Below are 21,528 nucleotides of genomic sequence, written 5' to 3' on the forward strand. Positions count from 1 at the left end.
AGCAGCTTTTTTTTCAGGGAAAAGGCTGAGGTGGCCTTCATCAGAGTCTTGTGACCTGAAAATGCAGAAAATGGGTGCATGGCTGGATGGGTGGGTAGGAGTTGGGAATTCAGCCTTGGGATCAGAACTGGGACGTTGTTGGGATAGGAAATGATCAGTGGGATGGGAAGTGATGATGGGGATAGGAACTCATTGGGATGGGATAAATGGGTTTTATTTTTATTGCATTAAATCCACTTTATTGACTGTGTTGTACAGTATGGCGTTGTTTTATTACTATAAAATTATGATGATTATTATTTAATCTTATTAATTAAACAATTTTTATACGTTATTATATTATAAATTATAAATATTAATATTGATTATATTGTTTTTATTCCTTTTCTACCCTATTAAACTCTCTTTATCCCAGTGCACTGGTTTGGACTTTAGTTTTCCTTCCGAGTCGTTGTGGATTCACTCCGGATGGGGGGACATTAGTGAACGCCTGTGTGCTTCAGATCCAAGGTCACCTTTGCCCTCAACTCAAGATACATGTTTGCATCTATTGTCGTGAAACAATGTTAACAACATCAACAAAAAAGTTCCCTACTTGCTAGCAGCATCCCTACGTTTGCTGGGGTCTGCTCTGTGCATTTTGAAGACCGTTCCATGCTATTCAGCCCCTTCAGGAGGAAATGGATGGTTCTAGGAAAATGCGTCTTGACCTGATGCAAAGCTGTGACTCAGCACCCTGCAGCCCCCGCAACCCCTGGCATTTTACCTGCAGCCCCTCCAACAACTCTGATGTTCCCTGCATCGACTTCAACCACTGCGCTGGGACCTGAGGCCCCTCAAACCCGTGTCACTCGCCCTGCAGCCCCTCCAGCCCCTGGCATGTTCCCTGCAGCACCTCGAGCCCCTGGCATGTTCCCTGCAGCCACTCCAAGCCTGGCACAGGCCCTACAGCTGGCTGCGGGGACTATCCAGAAATCTGCTCCAGAAATACAGTGATGGCAAGGAGCCCTCCACTTCATTCTTCCTTTTTTTTCTAGCTGGAAGCATTCAGAGTTGTCAACGGAATTGGTTTGGAGGAGTAGGAAAGACAGAATTGCTGGGTTTCTGCTTTCTCCCAGAAACTATCAGACCACAACATGACAGTTGTCTTTCTTTTACGTTCTTTTACACCTGGATCTTTCTCACTTTTATGAGTGTGGGGTATTCCTTCTTTCTCCCTTTACCTTCCTCCCTTCCTTCCTTCCTTCCTTCCTTCCTTCCTTCCCTCCTTTCGTTCTGTCTGTCTGTCTCTCTTTCTCTCTTTCTGTCCAGCACTGATTTTATGGCTACGTGTGTATATCCACAGTGTAGAGTTTTCTCCGTTCCGTTTCTTCCCTGAGTCTTGCCCCTCTTCCCTGCAACTGAACAGCATTGCCTTGATCAAGGAAGTGGCAACATGCGGCTTACACAGTAACCTGCTGAAATTACAGCTATAACCATGGAGCACAGCTGCCGATCAACACAAGACCACCAATCGCTCACATTTCTAAACTGCTCGTCACAATTCTTCCGTATGTAGGCTGTGATGCTGCTCATTTCTTAAGCACCCATCCATTTCTTCTCTTCCCAGACCCTCAAGGTGTCCTGGTCAAACCACCTCCCTTCCTCTTGCCCCATCTGGCTCTCCCACCTTCCTTTTCCCTCAAGGCTCAACTTTTTTTTTTTTTTTTTCAGCATAGGAGCTCCATAGAAGCTGCTGCTGCCCACCTCCGAGTTGACTAGGGCTGAACTACTGAAAAAGAAAAGAAAATCTATAAATAAGAGTGAGAGATATTCAGTATTTCTCTATGTTGTCATTTATTGGTGAAGATGAAAGTCTGCAGTTCATGTTCATTACACTAGCATGACAACATGACCACAAGGGGGACTGTCTGGTAGTGAAAAGGAACTTCTGCATGGATTAAAAATCTTTGCCTTTCTTTATTCTGAACTGTTTTTCTTATGGCTGCTAGAGAGAGAGATTCTCTGCCTTAGAAATAAAACTGCCCAGGCTGTTCTGATAAACCTGTAGGGTTAAGGCACTTCTACCAAAACAGATTTCAAAAGGCAAGAAGTCAAAAAGCAACAATTCAGTAATCTGTGTACGCTTCTATATTAAGTTTTAAGATAACCTGGTTTATATTTAGTTCACACAAATTAACCAAACATAGCAGCATACAACCTAAGAAAAGCTTAAGAAATTTATTAGATGCACAGATAAAGTGCTGTAACAGAGAAACTTGTGTAAATCTATTCTAAAATAAATAAGGTACAGTTAAACCACCTTTGACTCGTTTTAACTCGGAAAGAAATAACCTAAGTTTTAATCATTTGAATTTTAAGGTCAAGGTGAAATATACCATAACTATAACAGTGGTTGTGATCTGTATCAACTATTTGAGGCTCCTGTTCCTCTTGAGGTCTCCCAGAAACAGGAAGGCTATTGCAAAATGTGTCCATTAGACATAGTTCCTTTTACAGAAACATTTTTGTAATAAAGTCTGGTTGCTCAAATACATGTTAAAATATTTAACAAGGAAACAATTTTCTCCTGATCCAGTCGATCTTTTAAACAAGACGATGTATTTTTCCTATGACGCAGCCCACAGGAGGGAACAGAAGTAAACATCCTCCTGAACTGAAGACTGTTTTGCTTGAAGAACTAAACTATTGCATTATTATATGAGAGCAAGAAATATCCATTTGGGTTATCCCTTTCTCCAAACATGGTGCCCAGTGATACATGTATTTTTGCCTTAATCTCAAAGGCCCGTTTGTCTCCAGGTAAGGTACGTTAAAAAGAGATTCCCTTTAAGCATCTTATCACAAGAGCTCTTACTGCCTTTCCATCCGGGGAAGCTTGTGTGTTAAACTGCCCTTGGAGTTTTGGATGCTACTAGATTTCTGTGCTCTGTTATCCATAATTTCAGGCACTTCGGGGCTAACATGGCTGTTTAAGTCAATGCAATAATATTACCAATATATTCAACACTCAGAAGAGTCACCACAGTTTCCTTCACACACTCAGGATTTCAAATTCTTCTTCCAATTCAAATAGCTTGTCAGTAGATTCAATGAGTTCTGTAAAAAAAGATAAAGAAAAAAATGCTTCTAAAGACATGCCTGATTTTGTTCACTTAAAAAAAAAACTTTGAAAGACGCATTCCAGAAAAGTACTTTGTAAGAGTGAAAAAAAAAATCTGTGCTAGCAATTGTATGGCTTGTTTGGATACATGCCTGCTATATATTGCTTGACACTCACAAAGGATAGTTATTCTACCTGTGATTATTCTTTTATTTGCTAACGAGGAACATAACATTGCACAATTAGGCTTTTAATCGGTGCCTTACCTGCTCCTGTGGTTGTCACTTCTGGTTTTGTTGGAGGTATGAAAGGAGGCCAGTGTGGCGGGTGCTTCTGGACCAGCTCAAACATCCGTAGACTCTGCTGCTTTAGAATCTCCTGAGGACAGAATGCTTTCATTTTAAAAGCTGGCTCGGGAGACGCTTCAAACACAAAACGTGTCTGCTTAATTGAAAGTGTTTTTTAATTACGCATGTCCATCAGGAAAATAAAGTCTTTATACAGACATACTGTGAAATCCAAGCACCATGGTCTCTGTAATACATCCCTAGTTAAAACACATCTGGAAGACAGATCTCTTGAACTGTACTACAAATTATCAGTCTTATCATCTTTTGATATCAGCTTTGATATCTGCAAACCTGTAATTTTGTTGACATGTAGCAAGCACACTAGGAATGTACAATATTTTCTGCTTTTTAAAAGAAAGTTGCTTGCATAGAACTCTCCTCAAGTTTTCTGTTGATCAATAGCACAAAAGACAGATCTATCAGCTCCTCCAAAGGGGGAAAAAAAAAAAAAAAACGCATCAGATTTTGAAGGACAGGTTTTGGTCAGGAAAAAAGGTGTTCCTGAAGCCAAACGCTATTCCTCTTCAAAGAGAAGTTACCTTCTGTCCTGTATTTCAGTTATTTACAAACTGTTTTCCTTAGATGATTTTTTTTTTTTTAAATAAATGCCCTTAGAGGTTGATGGTACTTTACATTCAGACGTCTGGTGCTTAGCTTAACAGCTGCATGCAGAAACATCCTCAAGTCTGTTTCCTGTGGCAGCCAGCACCTTCTGTTCTCCCTAGATCAGCAGGAGCTAGAGGCCTACAGCACTTACAGAATCAGATCTTTAAGACAGCAGGGACTAACAGTCATAATTAGAACACGCAATCTATTATGTCAAACAATAAAAAAGGATCAGGAAGCAAATCATTGATACATCACTACAATATGGCAGTTAAACCTTAGTCATTTAGTGAGAATTAGAAGTTAAAAGCAAGTGTCACCCAGTAACACCTTCAAGTGTGGATGTTTACACCCATTTTCCAACTGGCAGGGTTTGTGGCTGGTAAAGTGCTGAACAATTTCCAATTAGCAATTCAGTAGTATTGCCTTACCCTGATGCTTTAATGCATTCTTCTCCATGGCTCATACAATTTGTATACAAAGGAAAATGCAAAGGAAAATTTTACAAAAAACAGACAATAAAAACCAGACTTTATAAAGAACAAATCGAGATGCTAAGTTGCCACTCTTACCTTTTGTACAAGACTACACCGGTTATCAAAATCACATTCTTCTTTGCAAAAGAAGCCCTTAGGGGAAAAAACAAACACACAGAGTTTTACCTTTGCAGATGGTAGGTATGTGGTACCAGCAGGTAAGGCGGTTTGACCTCTGATACAGTAATGCCCTGTACGATCAGTAGATATAAGACTCCAAATATGTGGCAGCTCTAGGGAGAGAACCCACGGGGAGAACAAGGCCCTGCAAACCCCTAACGAAATAGTCAAGCAAAAAATAGCAGCAGCTCCTGTGTGCTCCTCCATGGAGCGCCACCCAGTTCCTACAGTCCAGGTATCAGCAGAAGCTGAAAACTTGTAGATGATGGACCACCTAAGGAACATTTCCATTCTGGTATCTATACTGAAAATATTTGCTCTTCATTATGATTTTGTCTGTCTCGTTGCATCATGCCACATTTTGCACAGTTACGTAGTTAAGTATTAAAACAAAACAAAACAAAAAAACTTTCTAAAAAGCAGCAGTATTAAAAAACAGGTATGTGAATGAATGACAGATACCGGTATCTTTACAGATTGTTTAAAGCTTTAGAAACACATCCCACTGGTGACAACTGCCAATCACCCAATCACAGGATACTGGCATGGGATCAGATCCAATTTTTTCAAATACCACAGTACCCCCATGACATTTTGGCTGAATTACAAATAATACATTTGTATTTGTAATTTGGGGTGAAATACAATAATTCCACTTAAACATTTTCAACTTATGATATAAAGTAAGTTTAAGTAACTTGTCTAGAGGTGACCAAACCTAAAGTAGTGATAGAATAAAACCCGTAAACCTGTTTCAGTTCCTTGCTCTGACCATTATAATGCCTCTTGAAAGAAGTAAAAGCTGCTCAGTAAAGAAAACAAAGCGAGCTCCCTACAGTACAGACAGCTCCCCACTTGCCCTAAGATTCTCGATGTAGTTATGTACAAACTACTATGTGTTGATCACAGAAGACAGCTTTGTGATCTTGGTTCTGTTCAAGGAGATGCATTGCTGCCCTTACCAATGTAGAGAGACATTACTTTGAGATAAAGTACATGCATTCCAGATTTCCTGACACTTACTAAAGCTACTGAAGGGTCCAAATTCATGATCTTCATTCTATGTGGGGCTTCCTGGCACTGGAAACTCTCATCGTCAACCGTGCCATTTTCTTCTGAATCTACAAAGCTTTGAGTGGTGTGAGGGTCCAGATAGATCAGCTCATTGCCTGGATGGGTAAAAGCCGTATGTTAAAAATAAGCAAGTGACATTAATAAGCACTTGGTCCAGAACTGTAAAATAGAAATTAGATTGCCATTGCAGTCAGTATAATCTAGACTTTCCACCTAGGGATTCTTTAAGAGAATCGGAAGGTTTAGACACAGCGTTTCCCACAGGGTATTTAGTATAACTTCCTATTGTCACCTATTACTGTAATTTTTTGGTTGGTTATGTTCTATCTTTGTCACATACTTTTATTTTTCCATGTGAGATCCAGTACTTTTTTTTTTTTTTTTTTTTTTTAAATCTCAAGTGTTGTAAACACTAACATTTGACAGATTAAAAGGTACAGGATGTTCACAGATGCAATCTGTAATCCCATTAGGCATTCATTCAGAAATTGGAACAAAAAAGCCTAACTAAAACAGGTTAGGTTTTACAAAAGGACAAAATAGGGTTGCAAAATTTTGGCCCAAAGTGGGGTGAAATCTGAAGGAATGCATTTTAAATTAATTAGAGCAATACTTAATAACAGAAGGTATGCAAAAGGTGAAAAAGATACTGCTATCAGAAACAGTTTTGAAATACAAGAAAATAAAAGTGACATTTGACCAATACACTTGTCAAATGCTATCAGCTATTCTCAGTATGTTGCTCTTGTTGATGTCATCACTTATTTTTACACCTAGCTTTGCTGTTAACTTTCTGCTCCTGTTAAGGATCATCTCATACTGTTTCTAAACTCTTTTAGATATGCTTCTTCATTTATTTTATTCTATTCTCATCTTTCTTTACTTCTAGAGGTTCACGCTTAGACCCCTTACTATTTCCCCTTCAAAAAATGTTCTCTTTTGATCATCTGCACATTTGGAATAAGTTTCTTTTTTCCTTACCTAAAAATCCTATGAAATAATAGGCATTCTTTGGTTTCCCTCCTAATGCTCCCAAAGACTGTGGCATCTTAAAGCATTCCTAGGAGTTCAAAAGGAATAAAGGAAATTGTAATTCATTTCTTTACTGACATCACAGATACCCAAACTTATTTGACAGTAACGAGCAATGAATTGAAAGAAAACCTTACTTTAAATGCATCAATATATACGGGATTTATGTGATTTATCCCTAGTCGTAGAGGTATAATAAGCAAGAGGGCTTTCCAGCCTGTGCAGAGTCCTCCTGCCTTCTTGCTTCGGCCAAGAGCACTTCTGTGCAAATGTGCACTGCTGTGGGACGCGCTGCTGCTCTGAGGAGGGGACCAGCACATTTTTTCTGCAGGAATAAAACTAGAAATCAGTCAACGCACAGAGGAACACAAAGCAGATCTTCCTCTCAGTAGTGAATTAAGCTAGTTTGCCAGGGATCTTTATAGGGCACCCAAGACAAAACGAGCCGGGCATGGCAATTACAGCTATTTAGTAGAAGTAATTCTAGCAGACAGTATGTGCTGGCACGTCCAAGTGAGACGTTAGATCAATGATTGGGGGATGACAATTTAAGACTGCAGTGACATGTCCTATTAATGTTATTAATAGTGTCAAGCTTTGCCTATAAAACGCCAGAGAAATGAAATGGCAGCAATGATGACAGTAGAAATTCTTCAAGGAGCTCTTCACATCCAGTGATGTGAGCACGAAGTTGGCATCAGGGATCAAAAAAACACAACTGAGTTTGTATGTCCTTCTTCCCTCTTCTTACCCTTGCAAGACAAAGCCATGGCCCCCCAAGTATTTGTTCATGTTTAGATACATGCTGGCAAATGGAGTCAAATCAGAAACTGTTACCAGAAAACTGATGAGGTGTCACTTACTGATGTCTTCAATGACCACCGTATTGCCCATAGATACATAAACTGCTAATGAATTCCATTCATCAAATAAAGCAAGCTTCCTAGAAAACATTAAGGTACTAATTAATATAAACTAGTTGGATCAAAAGGGTAGCTTTACACTCAGAACCATTTGATTTATTTATTTTTTTTTCTTAAGAAAAAACATCCTTTCTGCATTTTTTAAAGTCTCCATGTAAGAAAAAGAAAACTTTAAACATTAAATGTTTAATATCTTTAGAAAAATAGGTACTGAGTGGTACCAGGAAAAACATATGCGCTGCACCATGTGCAAACTGTTTTGTCTTACTGCTAAGTGCAGTGACAGTAACAGTTCAACTACATCAAGTTTATTACTTTTTATTGCACTCGACAGTCTCTGCAATGGGTTCTTGCCCAATTGTGTCTTTTCTCATCTGGAAAAGAAAAAAATTCCTATGCCAGTTTTGCAGATTACTTTTTGCTTAAGAAATTCCACTGAATTCTGTGGAATTACTTCTGCCTGAGCCTGCGTGCACAGCAGAAATGGGGCGTTAAAAGCTAAATCAGCTAAGGGTTTGGGGCACCAAAACTTCAGTGGGAGACAGCAGCACACAGTTTTATGTCCACTTCTGCAAAATCCAAACCTTTGGGGAAGGGAGCTACACTCTTAAGCTGCACTGGCAGAATTAGCTGTTTCAAATAAGCCAGAAAGAAATGGGGGTGAGCGTTTCACCATGAAAAACTTGGCCATGAAAGATCTGGAGTCCAGGGCATGCTTCAGCTCCCCTCCCTCTTCAGATCATGTGCCTGTTCCAGGGTGTCAAAGACTTGCTGCTGAGCTCGCAGGACCTGTAGCCTAGCCCCTGCCTGAGGTAAGACACCTCCACGTACCCCTGGAGAACTGAGCAGCCTCAGTTCCTTTCAGTGTGGCTCCCAGACTATGAGGAGCTGCCCATCTTTATCCAGTAGCCTTGCTGGCAGAACTGCTGCTCAGAAAGGGAGGAATTGCAGCTCAGTTCCCTCCTCAGCCGAGATGGCTTCTCTCTGATGTTTCACACCACCACTCCGACCTACACGGTGGCACTCTCGACCTGCCAGAGCTGTGCCACTGTGCAGAAAGGAATATACATCTGTGGTGTGACTGGTGAGGGCATGCAGACGGCATAGCAGGAGACTTTCCTGCAGTTTCTTCTCCTCAGGCTCTTCCTTTATTAAAATTTAGAGGTCACCCATTCCCAACTCAGTACCTGCACACCGAGCTGTGGCATGACATTCCATGCTGCACTTGTAAAGAGATGGCAAGTACATTCCTGACTGTGGGACAGGGGGAGATGCAGCCTTCAAAACTCTGCCTGGGCCTTGTCTTGGCTGCCCCAGGGGAGTACGTTCTGAATGAGACTGGTATGATCTCACTTACTTCAGTACTTGAGCAACTGTATTTGGTCCAAACCATTCTCCAATTGACTTCCCCTCTCCAACACCCACCTGTGCTGTTTTCATAGTGAAAAAAAGACACACGTACACAAAATCAAAGAAAAATGAGACCATAAAGAATGTGGGAACAATATACAGTAAATACCGTGACTGTCAAACATTCTAGAGTAACTGCAATCTGTATTTAGCAATAACAATTATTTTCTCAATCTATGCTCTTTTCAAAACTTAGGGAGTGCCAGTTTCTTTAATAAACAAAAGGCTTCTAAACTACAATGAGAATTACAAGTTAACAAATGTTAGTGCCCTTTATTACAAATTACAGCAATAAGCTACAAGACTGTCTGTTCTAACATTACTGACTCTGGTACCCAAGGCTTACAGAGTTTATCAAGAGCTAGATTCTAGTACATGGCTTTATTTAGGTCTCAGGGAATGTTTCTGTACTACTAGTCTTTGCGCCCATCTGCATACCTTTTTATTTTTGTATAAGCATACACATTGTCTTCACATCCACTTCACATCAACTGCAAACATATTCTGACGGATCATGCTGCGTGTTGATAGCCATTCCAGTATCTCTGAGCTTCCAAGATTATTTAAAAGTACAGGCTGTGTTTAGACCTTGTTGGATTTCTAAGCACCCATTAAATAACAACATAAGATCCATACAGAAAGTCCAAACACTCCACTGGCAGCATCCTGGGATGTGACATGCATGCTTAAGAGCTTGCACCAGGGGGGTTTGGACCTCGTGCTGCTGACAAGTGAGGAGTGAAGAGAAGGGTAAGAGCACTGTCCCACGGTGGCAGGTTTTCCCTTGGCCTCAACTTGGGTGTTACACTAAAAGGTTTATAAAATAATGGCGACAGGATTCCCCATTTGTTCTCCTTCTATGCCTATTTCTCTGCTTCAGGCTGGGATGATTTCACCCAGCTGAATATGAATTGATTCATTAGGAACTGTTACCAGGGCATCAAAGAAAGTCTCACTAATAAATTCAGGGTTTGTGCTTTTAATGGAGTACTTACGAAGAAGCGTCTGCAGACAATACCAAAGTTCCCTCAGGACCAGCACTCACCTCTCCCTAAGTGTCTGCAGATCAGTGCTTGGGCCAGCATCATCTGCCCGCATCGCAGCATACATCCCCAGCCAGCGTCCGACGAAGGACCCGTGCCTCCTGTTAGGAAAGTTCAGCACAATCAGTGCAGGCTTTCAACTGGGTGCAGCACCACAGAGGACATTTCAGAGTGCTAGAAAACAGATAGGGCTGCTGAAGCCTCCATGAACTGTCCTACAGATAAAAGGCACACAGCAAGACTTTGGTTCCATGCTGTTGGTCTAATTCTAATCTCTGCATTGCACAAATAAACAAAATTCATTTATTCCTTGTGGAGCTGACTTACTCTTTTCATTCTTCAAGCAGCATTCACAAACCATTTACTGCATGCTATACAACATGATCACCTGTTTACATACAGACCTAAATAAACACTGATTTTAATAATCTTCATGTTTGCATAAACAGTTAAAATGATGCTCAAAATGCGCTAATACTCTAGAAATATTTTCCCAGCCTACGATGCCATCACTTATCTTGCTATTTAATTTAGAACAATGCAGCAAATCTGCAGTATACTCACCAATAGGCGAAAACTTTCTTCTATACGTAAACCACGTTAAACCACAGTAAACCACACGTGAACACACCTTGGCTTATTGTCTGACTTTGGCTTATGGTGCGTCTGTTGCTGTGTCCAGCACAGTGCAGCCCCCAAATTGCTACCAAAACCTTGCCACAAACCTCAATCCCCCTGTTAAAAGAGACCCTCTTGTTTGTTGCCCTTCTTTCGACACTCTCTAACAGGTTTATGTCTTTTTCTTATACTGTGGAGCCCAAAACTGCACTCAGTACTCAGTACATGGAATACCAACAGAGACTGCCTGGCATTTTCTCTTCTCTGCAGAAGCTCTGTTGCTAACACTGTCCAGAAATCACCACTGTCACAGACAGTAGTAGCATTCCCTCCTCCCACAGTTTGTTCTTCCCCCCAAGACTTAGACACCACCCAGAAAAAGAAGAATAATAATACTAATAAATAAAATAAAATAAAATAAAATAAAATAAAATAAAATAAAATAAAATAAAATAAAATAAAATAAAATAAAATAAAATAAAATAAAATAAAATAAAATAAAATAAAATAGTCAAAAGCTGTCAGAAAGGCAGTAGTGCAGACTGTGGAGAGCCTGGGTTGAAATCCTTCTTCTGTGAGGCTCTGAACGTATATCCCACCACAATCTCTCTGCTAATGTATGGCAGGGAAAGGAGGAAGAAAGAACATATCTCCTGCACTTTCCATTTATTGTTGACTGACAATTCTGTAGAGTTATAAAGCCTCAATCAGTGAGATACAGGGTTCTTCTCACATTGTCTCACTGTGCCCTAAGCGGAACAGCTCTAATCTAATAGATGCTTCACCACAAAATCATGAGTCATCTGCAGTTTTGAACTTTTCTGGGATCAAGTCCCTTCAGATGGTTGAGGAATCTGCTCCAGCACCTATGTAAACTGGTGCTCTACTAAGCTAGTGAGTGAACAAGAGAGAAATCCTCTGCTAGATGACTTGACAAATTGGGTCTGAAAATAGTGTTGAGGCAGAATAGTCCACGATTTTTGCCTTGGGTGCACAGAGGGATTGGGTGTTGTAGACTTCTTTTATTCTTCATTAAGATAAACATTTTCAAAAATGTGCTTGTTCAACCTTGCTCCCACTGTGTGCATGGGAGGGAGATAACTGAAAGTGGGGAGCGTTGCTTGGATCCTGCAAGTGGCTGAGGTCCAGTGGGGTTGGAGGCTTTCTTCCTCCTTTTGGAAATGCAAAGCAACCCTGCACCTCCCCTGCACTTGCAGAAGGATCGTGACAGCCCAAAGCACTGCGGCTTTGTAATTGCTGCATACACTTCGATCGGATTTACGTGGCAAGGGTTTGGTAGCAGGGGCCTGCAGGGATGGCGTCTGTGAGAACAATCCAGACAACAGCCAGCTCCAGATAGCTCCAAAAGGGCCCCGGCGCTTGCCAGAGCTGAGCCAATAAGCGATGTTGTTTGCACCTCTGGGAGAGCAGATGTAAGAAGGGGGAAATACTGCTGCACAACAGAAGCTGGAAGAGCAAGGAGTGAGAAGCAGCCCTGCAGCCCCCAAGGTGAGTGCAGCAGGAGGCAGGAGGTGCTCCAGGCTCACAGCAGCAGTTCCCCTGCGGGCTGTGCAGGGAGAGGCCCCTGGTGGAGCAGGCTGTCCCCCTGCACCCATGGGTCCCCCATGGAGCAGATCTCCACGCTGCTGCCCCCCTGTGGGTGGAGGAGCCCCCGGTGGAGCAGGTGGCTGTGGCCTGGAGGAGGCTGCGGCCTGTGGAGAGCCCCCGCAGGAGCAGGCCCCGGGCCGCAGCTGCAGCCATGGAGAGGAGCCCCCGCAGGAGCAGGGGGGCTGGGGGGAGCTGCCGCCCAGCCGTGGGGGACCCGTGCTGGAGCAGTTTGCTCCTGGGGGATGGATGGATGGATGGAGCCCGTGGGACGGAGCCGTGTGGGAGCAGTGCTTGAGGAGCTGCTGCCTGTGGGCAGCCCGTGTGGGATCAGCTGGGGAAGGGCAGCATCCCATGGGAGGGACCCCACGGGGAGCAGGGGCAGGGAGGGACCCTGAGGGTCACTCTGCTGAGTCTGCTTTGCCCGTCACGATACTTGTTGAGCCATCGCCCTGTCCTTATCTCAGCCCTGGAGCCCTTTGCATCGTATTTTCTCCCCCTTTCCCTTTGAGGAGGGGGAGTGAGAGAGCGGCCGTGGTGGAACTCGGCTGCCCACCCGCTTCGAACCACCGCAGTTGCAAAGTGCTGGGAAAGATTTCTTTCAAGAAATTAAACAAGGTGTTTAACAAAGAAATGCAGAGTTTCCTTTTGAAGGCTTCCTGGAGAATTGGGCTTCTTTCCTATTCCCAGCTCAGAGGAAGGGAATTGTTGATTTCACCTTCTTTTTTCTGACATGGAAATCAAAGGTGAACTGCTCTACAAGGACGGGCAACATCTCAGAATCAAGCTCTTTTGCTCTGTAGTCCTTTCTCAAGGAAAAGATTGATCACACACCTTCCACAGATGTAGGGGAGCAGGGAATAATTTGGGAACTACTCTAATTCAAGTCAGTTTGGGCATAGTGGTACTTCCCTAGCTGTTTCTGAGACAGACGCATTAGCAACAGAGAGTGTTGTGCTGTCACTGGGAGGCGCCTGCGGTGATGACTTCAGAAACAGAACTGAATTGTGTCACCACAGCACTTTGGCAACAGCTGCCTCCGTGCACGTTTAGCTGGGAGGCACAGAGAAGGGTGCTGGATGCGATGAAACCACGTGAGGATTTGTGGATCTCCCCTTGAGGTGCACAGAGAGGGACCATGCCCTTCTGTAAGTGTTCTGATGCTTGGCTGAGGAAAAAAATGTGGTTTTGTTGTGAATGCTTCATTGTAGTATTCTGTAGTTTGTGTCAAGTCCTTACAGAAGCCTCAAGGTTGGTACTTTGCTCAATGATGGAGCTGCACAGAGTGAGAACAGACCCAATGTACGGGTGAGGGCCTCTGCACGTTCTCTTCTTCCTACAGACGATCAACAAATAAGGGGAGACAGAGAAGAGTGTGCTGTGGTCCTCCCATAGACCGCAAGTACTAAAGCATAAACAAGAGGCTTAAGAGTCCCCCTGTCATGTTAAAATTCAGGACAGCAATGGACTTCCTCACACGGGCTGGCCTGTCGACTAGTGTCTCAGGCTGTGGCGTATGAAGATGCACTCCATCTGCTTTCAGGGTAGCAATGGCAGTGGGCAAGCTGCCTGACCTTAACATTTGTCATTTCATTTCTCACCTGAGTTTTGGTGGTTCTCCACGGTTCATTCTAGAAAAAAAAAAAAAAAAAAAAAGAAAAAGTGAATTTGGATCAAAATAAAAGGATAAAAGGATTTCCTTTCCATTAATTACATGTTCTTAACTTAACTAAAAAAAGTGAACTGTGATGAAAATAAAAGGATTTCCTTTCCATTCATTACATGTTCTTACCTTTGTAACAGATTTGGTTATTGACTTAGAAGGCAAATATCTGGCCAGACTGCAAGACTTGTGCTCGCAGCGTGGGACAGCTCTCATAAAGGTGATTCAGGGCAGTTTCTGGAAAACAAGACATCAGATCTCCCAAACAGCTTTCTTTGTGCTAATGTAGGAAGGGTGAGTAAGTGTAAAGGTAAGAGCCCAGACACCGTAAGAAGCAGAAAGTGTGAAGGAAACTTCATTCTGGCTGATACAGCTCCATATCTAGTTGTCAAGTATGAAGAGAGCAGTGCTAAGTTTCTTGGGGAGAGGTAAAAAAGAAGAGACTGGGAGATTGTAAAAGGAAAAAGTGGGATTCCCTATTTCAGGAAATCCTAGGAACTGGAAATAGAGATTGGAAGAGTGCTTTAAGCCAAGACAGACATGTTTTAAAACTAAAACGTAGGAGTTGAATGAACCAAGAAATGAATCCCTTTTGATTATGCAGTTGTGTCCAGTGTTATCTTGGGAAATATGGTTTCCACATAAAACGTATCTGGGGCTTGAAGTTCTCCTAAGGCCCTTCTCTGTGTATTCCCTACTGTTTGGTAAGCGCTGAGGTCACACTGCAGACAGCAGCACGTCCTCTCCCCACTACTTAGCTGTCTGTTCTCACAACACGTCTAGGAACAAAATGGCTTGGACACAACTGCGCCTAGGACCGAGTTCATTCAAGCTGCTGGACGAGGTAAAAGCTCTGGACAAGCGAAGGGGAGGGAGGGATGGGTGGACATACAATATGATCACCTTAATCTCATTTCTCTAAGAATCCTGGCTGAGAAAACAAAACAAAACAGAATCAAAAAGAACAGAACAGAACAAATGAAGCAAGCAGCTAGCTTGCTGGAGACATTGTCTGGGAAGCAGTGAAAACACTTGCAAACAAAAACACGTCAAAGGACTAACTCTTTGAGCTTAATTCTAATCCAACAGCATAACCTCAAAGTCCTGTTTCTGTTCGTAACAGGCTGCTACAGTAACATGTCCCATTGGATGACTTTGCAGCATAGATGTCAGGAATGCAGCTTGGGATCCCCTCCTTCTACTCAGAGTTCACTTTGAAGGGATGAGCAAGTAATTCTTCCTGGGTTGACGGAAATCTAAAGTCTGTTTTCTAACACTCTTGCAGACGCTTCTCTGTCCATCGGCCTGTCCTGCCAACTCTGGTGTGAGTGTGAAGTTGTGGCAAGAGGGATTTCCCATTCCTATTTGACCTGATGGACACCAGCTTTCCTCGGAAATGGCTGATGTTGCTGAGGAGGCAGCAGTATCAAAGCCCTTGCTGATGAAGGTACAACCAGCTGGGGAGGCTTTGGCATTTCTGCACAACGCTGCTCCCTGACTGTCACTCCAGACTCAGATTCGGAAAGAAGCAAAGCAAGCTAGAGGAAAACTGGATGTCCTGGTAATTTTCTTTTTCTTTTATTTCTTCATTCTTCACTTGTAAGAAAATCTAAATCTTAACCCTTTGTTTGAAAACACGGCTTTATGGAAATGCTTATGGGTGTGCTCCTTCACCTTGTGTGGAACCTGCTTCACCTCGCTTCAGCTATAGGACACCTATGCTCCAATTTATGCTTCCCATGATAAAGCGGTGTTCTTTCGGTATTCTTTTCTGTGATGCTTGCAGGCGAGGTTGAAAAGAGTTGTCAGTAGGATTCTTCGTTTCCTTTGCAGTATCCAAAGCTCCGTATTACCGTGGATCTTCTCCTCTGATCTGGAAAGCTTCACAGGCCAAAAGAGAATTGAGATGACGAAGGAAATAGAGAATGCTGACCAATATTGCCAAGTACCACCCGTAAGTTTTGTGAAAGAATCCGGTGCATTTCTGTAGTGGTAGAAAGTTCATAAAATCATCGTCGTGCACTTGAAGGCAAGCAATGCTGTAAAAATGAAGAATGCAAGGCCCTGCTTAAGGACAATCTTCAGGCTGCTTCTAGATCAACAGCTTATTTGCTTCTTCCACAACCTCATCTCCGCTTGCTTAGAAGTTGTGAAGGTCGGAAGCACACTCCGTCTTTTTCATCCCCTCTGTGTATCTTTTCCCTGACAGCAACTTCTGTCTTGGCTCTTCACATCCAGCCAGAGCAGTTGCTTTGCCTCCGCAACCTGCAGGCTGACCTCTCGTGTGTACCTGTGCTGGACTGAGGGTAATGCTTGTAACGCACACAGATGCTGCATTCACTGTGACTTTTAGAAAAGAGAGCAAGAAGCTAACCTGCACAGCAGACTCTTAGGTTTCTGTCTCTCTCTCTCTCTCTCTATCTGCATATATATTTCAGTACTTATTTACTTCTTTAAAGATACCTTAAATAGAATAGATACTTTAAGAAAGCTTACTTGTTCTTCCCCTTTCCTTGTTTTTAACGTTTGCTTTTCTAACCAATCCTTAATGTTACAACATTGGATTGATGCAGTACTCAGTCCTTAGAAGTTCTCAAAGCACATCAGTGATTTCTCTATTTCTCAACCTTTCCATCTTCATTGAGATCTCTCATCTGAATTTAGGTAGGAGGTGAAGAAGAACACTGCAAGCAGCTGAAGCCGTATCAGACACATGCTTCTGCTAGGAAGTCATTCCGAGTGATTCCACGGTGTACTTTAGACAGGTTTGCTCTGGTCCTCTGGACTCAGCATCCCCAAGGGATATTTCAAAGCTCTCGGAAGGACCCGTCATTATCTCTGACACTGCAGCCTCCAGTAGGAAGGGGTAAATATTCCTTGCCCTTGTGCAAAGGAACTACTCAGTTAGCTGTTTCTAACCCAAATCTCGTTGTTGTCTTCTATTGACAGACACCACCCGGCTAGCCAAGCTAAACCACTGAAAATGGAAGGAGTGGGACATCTTCCAAAGCCTGCTGCTGCTTCTAAGCAGAAGTGCGCTGTAGGTGGGGACACAGCAAGAGGAAACGTCCAGGCCACGGTGGAACTGCAAGGCACCTGTCTGAGCCACACAACGAAGTCAGCGATTCCCAGTTGGAGACTGTTGCTCGACCAGTGACACAGCAGCTGGAGCGCTTCTGGTTGCTGCTGATGGGTTCCCGTGAATCAGCCAGGGATAGGAGCTATGAGAACGACTGAAGCGATTTGAAGTTACCCGAATGAAAGAAGAGAGGAGAGAAGAAGACAAGAGGGGAGGGAAGGGGAGGGAATAAAAGGAAGGGAGGGGAGGGGAGGGGAGGGCAGGGGGAGGGTAGGATAGGATAGGATAGGATAGGATAGGATAGGATAGGATAGGATAGGATAGGATAGGATAGGATAGGATAGGATAGGATAGGATAGGGTAGGGTAGGGTAGGGTAGGGTAGGGTAGGGTAGGGTAGGGTAGGGTAGGGTAGGGTAGGGTAGGGTAGGGTAGGGTAGGGTAGGGTAGGGTAGGGTAGGGTAGCATAGTGTAGTGTAGCGTGTTAGAGGGGAGGGGAGCATAGGAGAGTATAGGGTAGTGTAGGGGATCGGAGTTTAGGGGAGTGTAGGGTAGGATACGGGAGGGGAGTGTAGGAGAGTGTAGGGGAGGGGGGCATAGGGTAATGTAGGGTAGTGTAGCGAACGGGAGTTTAGGGTAGGATAGGGGAGGGAAGTGTAGGAGTGTGTAGGGTAGTATAGGGGAGGGGAGTGTAGCAGAGTATAGGGACAGGGAGCATAGGGGAGGGGATGGTAGGGGAGGGGAGGGGAGGGGAGGGGAGTGCTACCATAAATAAAATTGCCAAATACATGACATTTTGGATCTGGAGCCAAATCTTTGTGTACATGTCCTCTCCGTAGCCCCACGTGCTGACCACCCACCCGAATCTATCATACTGTTGGTCAGAAAGAACAGGGAGCATAGGGGAGGGCAGGGGAGTGGAGGGAAGGGAAAAGAGGGGATGGGAGGGGTGGGGAGCGCTACCATCAATAAAATTGCCAAATACGATGAAGGAGCAGCAGAGCCTGCAACCTCCAGTCCCCAACATCCTCCAACCACCCCCCACTGCTCCGTGGGAAATAGATAGAAGAATCAAGACTGAGGTTTAGCCTGGGATGGAGGTAGTGTGGCGAGGTGGTTTTCTGTTTGGTTGGTTGGTTGGTTGGTTGGTTTTAAAGTTTTTAAATTCTCACTGTCCTACTTTGTGATCAGTTGGCAATAAATTCAATTACTCTTCCCCAAGCCAAGTCTGTTTTGTCCATGAAGCCATCTTCCAGTCCTGAAATAAGAAAGGAAACAGACCTGCAAGCAACTGTTACACAAGTGCAGGAAGAGTGACAAAGGAGGGTTTTGAGGCATGAAGTTCCTGCAAGGATGCTCTGCTCTTTCCTCACTTCAGTATGAAAAGCACGGCACTAGTGGGTGGTCTGTGGTGGTAGTTGTTTTTTTGTGGTTTGTTTGTTTGTTTGTTGTTTTGTCAGCTCCACCCCACAGTATTTTGCTTGTTCTACTTGTTTTGGTGTGCCCCCATTCCCTCCCTCAAGGTAAAACATCCCTAGGGGCCATAACTTGCTGTTAGCAAACAAGATCTTGCAAAAGAGTGAAGTTAACATGGCACCACCTGCACTGGTGTATAAATAGTTCAAATATTTTCCCTCACTTTCCTGTAACTTTCCTGTAAATTGCTGGTCAGGAGATAACAAGTGGAGAAATTTAGGATAAGAGAGAGAAAGTTGTGTTTCCTATTGCCCTGGAGTTTCTGTTGGTCTGGCCACGGAAATGGAGTACTCAAAATCCTCAGGACACTCAGTTTATACCAGATTTATCCTAAAACTGCAGTATTTCTAGGCCCTTGGGATTCTTATCAATTAAAACATACTTTTTCACGCACAGAAGATGCAAAAAAGTGCGTCTACTGCAGTATGCAGACAGAGCCAGTCCTGTCTCTTGATTCCTTCTGCCTTCTGCCTGAAGAGCAGCAGACAATCGAGTTCTTGTCTTCAGTAGCTACGGCCTTAACCAACTGTGCAGTCTGTCCATTCATACACAGAGGAGGAAAAATAGCGTGGAATAACTCCTCTCCTTTGTGCTGACAGAGGAGGGTACAGCTTCCTCACTCCAACCCCACCGAGGCAAACCAGTCAGCAGTGCACGCCAGAGCCTCTGTCTCTTCCCCGTCTCATGATGTGCAGCTGGATCACTCTCCCTTCTATCCCCAGGATCGCTTTCAGCACAGTCACAGAAGGGTCAGACTCACAGCTTTAGGAGCCATCAGAAGAGGCTTTCCCTCTTCTGCCACCACACCCCCTATACACATGCAATTTCACACATGCAAAGAGACACCATGGATTGGGGAGTTGCACAGAGAGGAGACCACACCCGTTTGCCTGCCTGCAGTTTGACACCAGTAGGGAGGTAATTCCGGTCAGGAGTTTCCATAGAGATGACAGAATATGGCCCTAGGGTCCTGCTGCTTCTTTCAGCCCTAATTCTTCAAATCCATAGGAACGGAAGAAACCTTCCCAGCCAAGTGCTGCATATCTTGAAGGTTGGAGAACCCACAGCCTTCTGCTTCATTTCATTTTAAAGATCAATCCCAATGTCACTCCCATAGAAGTAGTGGAAGCCATCTGGCTGGCTTGGCTTTCTCTCCAAAGAAGACCAAATGAGAGTTGGTCACGGGTGAGGATGAGCCCTGACAGTTCCTGCATTTTGGTTCTCCTGCAGCCCACAAAGCTCTCACTGCCTTGCCTGAATTTGAACCCCTTTGGAACCAAATCTACAGATTATCTCTGTAAATCCAAAACAGCACTTATTCACCATGTGAACAACAAATGCCTGGGATGGTTAACAGCACTTAGGTGCAAAAAAGAGCCCCCGCAGGAGCAGGCCCCGGGCCGCAGCTGCAGCCATGGAGAGGAGCCCACGGGGAGCAGGGGCAGAGAGGGACCTTGGAGGAGGGAACTGTATCCTCTTTTTTCATCGGTGCTGAGATTGAGGATCAGGATTTCGTGGTAGGAATTTGTTTAGATGAACCAATTTACCTCCATATGGGTTTTGTATGTTTGTTTCACCTTGTCTTGCAGGACCATCTTGGCTGGGTCTGCAGTGTTGTGCAAAAGTGAAGTTTTTCACAATAAAGAGCAGCTTTTTTTTCGGGGAAAAGGCTGAGGTGGCCTTCATCAGAGTCTTGTGACCTGAAAATGCAGAAAATGGGTGCATGGCTGGATGGGTGGGTAGGAGTTGGGAATTCAGCCTTGGGATCAGAACTGGGACGTTGTTGGGATAGGAAATGATCAGTGGGATGGGAAGTGATGATGGGGATAGGAACTCATTGGGATGGGAAAAATGGGTTTTATTTTTATTGCATTAAATCCACTTTATTGACTGTGTTGTACAGTATGGCGTTGTTTTATTACTATAAAATTATGATGATTATTATTTAATCTTATTAATTAAACAATTTTTATACGTTATTATATTATAAATTATAAATATTAATATTGATTATATTGTTTTTATTCCTTTTCTACCCTATTAAACTCTCTTTATCCCAGTGCACTGGTTTGGACTTTAGTTTTCCTTCCGAGTCGTTGTGGATTCACTCCGGATGGGGGGACATTAGTGAACGCCTGTGTGCTTCAGATCCAAGGTCACCTTTGCCCTCAACTCAAGATACATGTTTGCATCTATTGTCGTGAAACAATGTTAACAACATCAACAAAAAAGTTCCCTACTTGCTAGCAGCATCCCTACGTTTGCTGGGGTCTGCTCTGTGCATTTTGAAGACCGTTCCATGCTATTCAGCCCCTTCAGGAGGAAATGGATGGTTCTAGGAAAATGCGTCTTGACCTGATGCAAAGCTGTGACTCAGCACCCTGCAGCCCCCGCAACCCCTGGCATTTTACCTGCAGCCCCTCCAACAACTCTGATGTTCCCTGCATCGACTTCAACCACTGCGCTGGGACCTGAGGCCCCTCAAACCCGTGTCACTCGCCCTGCAGCCCCTCCAGCCCCTGGCATGTTCCCTGCAGCACCTCGAGCCCCTGGCATGTTCCCTGCAGCCACTCCAAGCCTGGCACAGGCCCTACAGCTGGCTGCGGGGACTATCCAGAAATCTGCTCCAGAAATACAGTGATGGCAAGGAGCCCTCCACTTCATTCTTCCTTTTTTTTCTAGCTGGAAGCATTCAGAGTTGTCAACGGAATTGGTTTGGAGGAGTAGGAAAGACAGAATTGCTGGGTTTCTGCTTTCTCCCAGAAACTATCAGACCACAACATGACAGTTGTCTTTCTTTTACGTAATTTTACACCTGGATCTTTCTCACTTTTATGAGTGTGGGGTATTCCTTCTTTCTCCCTTTACCTTCCTCCCTTCCTTCCTTCCTT

General features: G+C 43.8%; 1 long non-coding RNA gene across 1 annotated transcript; it reads right to left on the bottom strand.

The window, feature by feature from the left end:
• Positions 1-2,407: 2,407 nt before the first annotated feature.
• LOC140003363 (uncharacterized) lies at positions 2,408-4,688 on the bottom strand. Its single transcript, XR_011811865.1, has 3 exons — positions 4,632-4,688; positions 3,370-3,481; positions 2,408-3,099 (listed from the first exon to the last, which is right to left on the bottom strand). It is a non-coding gene; the product is annotated as an uncharacterized lncRNA (long non-coding RNA).
• Between the last annotated feature and the right edge of the window lie 16,840 nt (positions 4,689-21,528).

The sequence above is a fragment of the Anas platyrhynchos genome, chromosome 10 (assembly GCF_047663525.1).
Source record: "Anas platyrhynchos isolate ZD024472 breed Pekin duck chromosome 10, IASCAAS_PekinDuck_T2T, whole genome shotgun sequence".
NCBI classification, from domain to species: Eukaryota; Metazoa; Chordata; class Aves; order Anseriformes; family Anatidae; genus Anas; species Anas platyrhynchos.